This window comes from Bos grunniens, chromosome 16, assembly GCF_055505025.1.
Source record: "Bos grunniens cultivar Pamir isolate PY7600 chromosome 16, Bosgru_T2T1.0, whole genome shotgun sequence".
Lineage (NCBI taxonomy): Eukaryota > Metazoa > Chordata > Mammalia > Artiodactyla > Bovidae > Bos > Bos grunniens.
In genome coordinates this window covers 9640491-9646504 of record NC_141180.1, presented here as the reverse complement: position 1 = coordinate 9646504, position 6014 = coordinate 9640491, and the positions used below count along the sequence as shown (strand labels likewise).

General features: G+C 45.6%; 1 long non-coding RNA gene across 1 annotated transcript; it reads right to left on the bottom strand.

Moving 5' to 3' along the window:
- Positions 1-4601: 4601 nt before the first annotated feature.
- On the bottom strand, positions 4602-5287 carry LOC147356136 (uncharacterized). The gene is made up of 2 exons (XR_015143084.1): positions 5089-5287; positions 4602-4764 (listed from the first exon to the last, which is right to left on the bottom strand). It is a non-coding gene; the product is annotated as an uncharacterized LOC147356136 (long non-coding RNA).
- Between the last annotated feature and the right edge of the window lie 727 nt (positions 5288-6014).

The window sequence follows — 6014 nt, the reverse complement described above, 5'->3', positions numbered from 1 at the left end:
ACTCTCTCTCTTGGGGTATGGCAGGGAGTGGTGTGGTCTTCAGATGGATCCTAGACACTCATGCATCTGGCTCCTCTGACCAGGGCATTCTAGCTGACACTGCCAGTCCAGGGGTTTCTATTTCCAGCTGTTAGTGGAAAGAGAATCTGGGATGGAGTCAGAGAATCATTAAATGTTCGGAGGTGGAGGGATTCAAGGAGAAATCCAATACCCTCTGATAAGGTATTAATAAATGAGGCCAGAGAGATTTCAGAAGTTGGTCCCAAATATGGATCCTGGTATCTGCCAGTCTTCTGAAAAGCAAAAAAAAAAAAAAAAAAAAATAAGGACAAAGTTGTTCAGTCGCTAAGTTGTGTTTGACTCTTTGCAACCCCATGGACTGCAGCACGTCAGGCTTCCCTATCCTTCACCATCTCCCGGAGTTTGCTCAAACTCATGCCTGTTGAGTCGGTGATGCCATCCAAAAGTAGTGAATTTAAAAAATAAATGAAAGTTATTTAATTTTAAAGACACCCCCTTTATTCTGGTATTCTGGTTTTGCCTTGTTTTACTGTTAAAATGCCTTTTCTTCTATGAAGTGATGTTGATAGTAGATGGCAGGTGATTTTTAACGCTCTTAAAAGGAAAGTAATGACTGTCCTTGAAATTCCAGCGTGTGGATGCCACGGCTTGGGTTTACTTAGCAGTGGCTGTTCACGTATATACCTCGCCAGGGCGGAGCTGAGTTTGCATTTCTGTTACTCATTGTTTTCTAAGAGACATGTACGCCTGACTGCGTAAGTGATTTTACATCCTGGCTTCATGTTTTGCGTCTATAAAATGAGGGATAATAAAACCTGCCCTGTCACAAAGGCTAAAATGAGATAACGGAGAGGAAAGAACTTCAAGAAGTAAAATTTTGACACTAAACAAGGGCTTGGAGTGATTATTGTGTCTGTCAGTTGATTCTTGATGCTCCAGCTGTGTGGACTGTTTGCTTTGAACACTGTGTTAGTTTCCTAGGGCGGCTGGAATGAAAAACCACAAACCAGCAGCTTACAGCAACGGGAATGTGGTCGCTCACAGTCCTGGAGGCGAGGTCTGAAATAAGATGCGGGCAGGGTCATGCTCCCTCCAAAGCCTCTAGATGAGCTTTCTGCGCCTCCTCCAGTTTCTGGTGGCCCCAGGCTGTCCTTGGCCTTTTGACAGCTTGTCTCCTCTCTCTGCTTGTGTTTCCCCACGGCTGTCTCCTCTCTGAGCGTCTCTGCCTCTTCGCCTGGTGTTCTTTTTGTGAGGAAACCAGCCATTTTGGATGAGGGGTCCAGCCTCCTCCAGTCCGACCCTATCTTAATTGAGTTCATCCGCACAGACTGTTTCCCAATAAGATCACTTTCCGAGGTACTGAGGGCGTCCCTGGTGGCTCAGACGGTAAAGAAACTGCCTGCAATGCAGGAGACCCGGGTTCGATCCCTGGGTCGGGAAGATCCCCTGGAGGAGGATGGCACCCCACTCCAGGATTCTTGCCTGGAGAATCCCATGGGCAGAGGAGCCTGGCGAGCTACAGTCCATGGGGTCTCAAAGAGTCGGACATGACTGACAAACACTTTCACTGAGAACTAGGATTTCAATATATCTTTTCTTTGCGGGTAGGGGGAACACAATTCAGCCCACCACAAAGATCATCTAGGTACATTTTAAAACATGTTTATTTATTTCGTTGGCTGCCTTGGGCCTTAGTTTCAGCACACAGGGTCTTCACTGCGTCTTTCATCGCGCTGCGCCGGCTCTCTAGCTGCGTTGCGGATGGGCTCAGCAGTTGTGGTGCGTGAGCTTAGTTGCTCCACGGCAGCGGGGGCTCTGTTCCCCTCACCAGGGATCAAACCCGAGTCCCCTGCGTTAGTAGGAGAATCCTTAATCACTGGACCACCAGAAGTCCCATCTAGGTAAGTTTTAAGTTGTATTTTAAGTAGCGCCAGCTACCCTGATTTTAAGAAAAGCAAATTTTATTCTTCAACCCTTCTAAGAAGAAACGCTATGAAGCAGAAAGGAAGAGAAGTGGTGGGAGGGGAGGTGGAGACTTTTGGAGGAGAATTATAGCAGCTGGTTAATCCTTGGCTCCTGAGAAATGGAGCCCCTTGAGCAGCAGTGATCAGAGCTGGAAAGCAAATCCCAGGCTGGGCTGATTCCTCAAAGAGCTTTTAACTGGAGTGCGGCCCCCGCAGAGCGATCTGCAGGGCCAGGGAGAGGTGAAGGAACCACAGCTTCTTCGGTCAACAGGCTTGGGCCTGAAGCAATGTTTACTCATGACGGGCCTGAGCTGGGTTCTGCTCTGCCCAGAGCCGACACACCGGTGGCAGGGACACTGCTGGGCAGTGCGGCCTCGCCAGGCCCCGGGGCCAGTTGAATCAACACCAGCACCTTTCTTTCCTAGCTGCCAGCCTCCACTTCCTTCCAGAGAACTTTTTTTGTTGTTTTTATCCTGACTCAAAGGTCAAAGGCAGCTGTGTTTAGTTCTCCAAAGGACTGGGCCAAGGAAGAACATGATCGCAGAAGGAATTCTGCTCCGCTCTTGCAAAGAAGCCATTCTCCATCAGGTTTATGGACCTTGAAAAAGCTGTTACTTAAGGAAGACAAGGCTGCATTATGGCTTTTGCTGGCCCTTGACACTTTTGCCCTTGTGGCCCCCTTCCTCCATTAAAATATATTTTAAATTATATTTTATATATAATTTGTGTAAAGAATATAATCTAGGCCGGCTTCATTACTATATGCTGTTGTTCAGTCGCTCAGTTGTGTCCGACTCTTTGTGACCCCATAGATTGCAGTACACCAGGCTTCCCTGTCCTTCACTATCTCCCAGAGTTTGCTCAAACTCATGTCCATCGAGTCAGTAATGCCATCCAACTATCTCATTCTCTGTTGTCCCCTTCTCCTCCTACCTTCAACCTTTCCCAGCATCAGGGTCTTTTCCAATGAGTCAGTTCTTCTCATCAGGTGGCCGAAGTATTGTATATATATCATTACTCTCTCTCTCTCTATATATATATCATTACTATATATCCACTATTATTACATTCTTTTTTCCTTCTAGTATTAAAAGAAGTTAAAATATTTGTGTCGGTCCTTAAAATATCACAGGCCCTTAGCACTGAGCCTACTCTCTTTGGATCAGTTGGCCCCGGGGAGAGATTGTGCTCTTTTTAAGCATGTGGGAGATGGGTACAGTGAGGCATGTGTGTGTGTTTATTAGATCTAGGAGAAGACTTAAAACTAGTCCAGTCTGGACACAAGGGAATGACTAAAATGATCTTTTGAGACCCATGGAGCTGAAGGAATGAGATTGAAGGTACCATGCCCTTTCTCTATATAGTTAGATGCTTCTCTTCCTCCTAAGGACTCAGATATATATCCAAATGGAAAGTGTATCTGATGTCCAACTTCAGTATCTGGATACCTTGTCCAACCTCAAGATAAAAGCGTGGAGGAAGATGGACAAACAGGGTTGCGAGATGGGGAGAATGCCAGGACTAGTCTAAACAGGGGCCCAGGGCCTGACAGTGTTGCAAATCAGCACAGATCCTTCCTAGCTGGGGTCCCCCCCTAACAGTTTTCTTTCAGGCTGTAGCTATTCATAGTTTTGAGTACAAAGTACTTCATCTTCCACCTAACCGAGCACTAATCTACCTTCTCCTCCATCAAGGGAAGTTGTACCAATTTTACAGAGTCTGGGGAGCATTTATTGAGTTTTGGGGTTGGCAAACTTTTTCTGTAAAGGCCCAGGCTGTACCTATCTTAGGCTTTGCAAGTCCTTTCGTCTTTTTGAAACTATTTAATTCTGCTGTCATAGAACAAAAATGGCCATAGATAACCAATGGGTATGCTGCTGCTGCTGCTAAGTCGCTTCAGTCATGTCTGACTCTGTGAGACCCTACAGATGGCAGCCCACCAGACTCCGCCGTCCCTGGGATTCTCCAGGCAAGAACACTGGAGTGGGTTGCCATTTCCTTCTCCAGTGCATGAAAGTGAAAAGTGAAAGTGAAGTCGCTCAGTCGTGTCCGACTCTTAGCGACCCCATGGACTGCAGCCTACCAGGCTCCTCTGTCCATGGGATTTTCCAGGCAAGAGTACTGGAGTGGGTTGCGATTGCCTTCTCTGAACCAATGGTTATGGCTCTGTTCAAATTAAACTTTATTTATAAAAACTGACAGAGGGCAGGATTTGGCCTGTGGGTTGTAGTTTGCTGAACCCTAGACTAACCTATTTTTCATTTCCTGACCATACCCTATTTTTCCGGCAACTTTTCATGAGTGTCTATTATGTGATATGAACTATGCTAAAAACATCATTAGGGGAATTTCCTGGTGGTCCAGTGGTTAAGAATATGCTTGCTAATGCAGGGTCCACGGAAGATTCCACGTGCCACGGGGCAACTAGGCTCGTGAGCCACAACTACTAAGCCCGTGCTCCACAGCAAGAGAAGCCACTGTGGTAGGAAGCCCACGTACTGCAGCTAGAGAGGAGCCCTCGGTCGAGACGGCTAGAGAAAGCCTGTGCACGGCAACAGAGAGCCAATGCAGCCAAAAGTAAGTAAATAAAATAAAATAAAACAAACATTATTAGACTTTGTGATATTGGAGTTTTCCTGTATTTATTTCTTGTTTCTCCAGTGACCTCAAAGGCCCTCTTTTCTTTCATCTCCTCCATGAGGTTGAACACAGTGCTGAGCTGAGCATATTTTGGTTTCTTCTGATATTTCTTGCTTCAATTTTTCTGGTTTTGAAATCACTAGGGAAGGAAATAGTTAAATTCACTAAAATCCACTCATCTGTATTTGGTGTTCAATCACCTTTCCGAATTTCAGGCTTCTACTTTCTTCATGGAGCAACCTTCAGCTCTCCCTGCAAGGCCCATCCAACAGAGCTTTGCTTGCAGTTAACTACATTCATCATTTGTCAGTCAACAAGTATTTATGGAGCGTCTACCAATATACTCTAGAGTATGCTGGTAAATGTGAACATTAAAAAAAAAATACAGTCTCTACTGTTTATAGACTGTGTTAGATATTGGTGGACACATTCCCCCCCAAACCATACTGCCCATGAGTCATACCCTTTTGAAGTCCTCTCCCTCATTGACTCTGGGTTTGGTCGTGTGACTTCCTTGTGAGATATTAACAAACATGAAGCGACTAGATAAGTGCTTGCACAGCAGGGCTCTACTTCTGGAAATGCTGCCTTCTGGAACTCAGCTGCCATGCTGTTAGAAAGCCCAGGATGACCTGCTGGAGAGGAGGTTGTGAAGAGAGGCCCTGGAGAACAACACACCACATGCAAAGAGGGGCCAGCCAGTTCCTAGCTGTTCTAATCTCCTCAACTGAGAATCAGACACGTGAATGAACCCCTCTTGGGTTTTTCCATCATTGTTGATCCTCCAGACAATGACAGCTGCGTGAGCGACATCAAGCCAATCACCAGGAGAACCACCAACTGATTCTATCCCGTATTATAGAGTTGTGAGTAAATAAATAGTTGTTTTAAGTTTTGGGTTTTAAGTTTTTAAGTTTTAAGTTTTAATTTGTAATGCAATAAGATAGACACAGGTTTCCCCCACTATCCAAAAACAGAGTGCTTCTACAAAGCTTTTCCTAAGCAGAAATGGTATAAAGTGAAGAAGCAATTATCTTTTCTCATAAAAGTGAAAACCCCTTTGGATTTCTTTTGGTTAATGAAAACAGGTACTAATGTAGGTCGTTCGTAAAAGCTTTCAAAAAGTGGGGGTACCTGTAACTGACAGACAGGCTGATTAGGAAGTGTATGAGCTGCTGCTGCTGCTAAGTCACTCAGTCGTGTCCGACTCTTCAGGACCCCATGGACTGCAGCCTACCAGGCTCCTCCATCCATGGGATTTTCCAGGCAAGAGTACTGGAGTGGGGTGCCATTGCCTTCTCTGAAGTGTATGAGCATGCACACACAAATACACACAACACACACACAGAATCCAACCAAGAAGCCACACAAGACCAAATCTGCTGGATC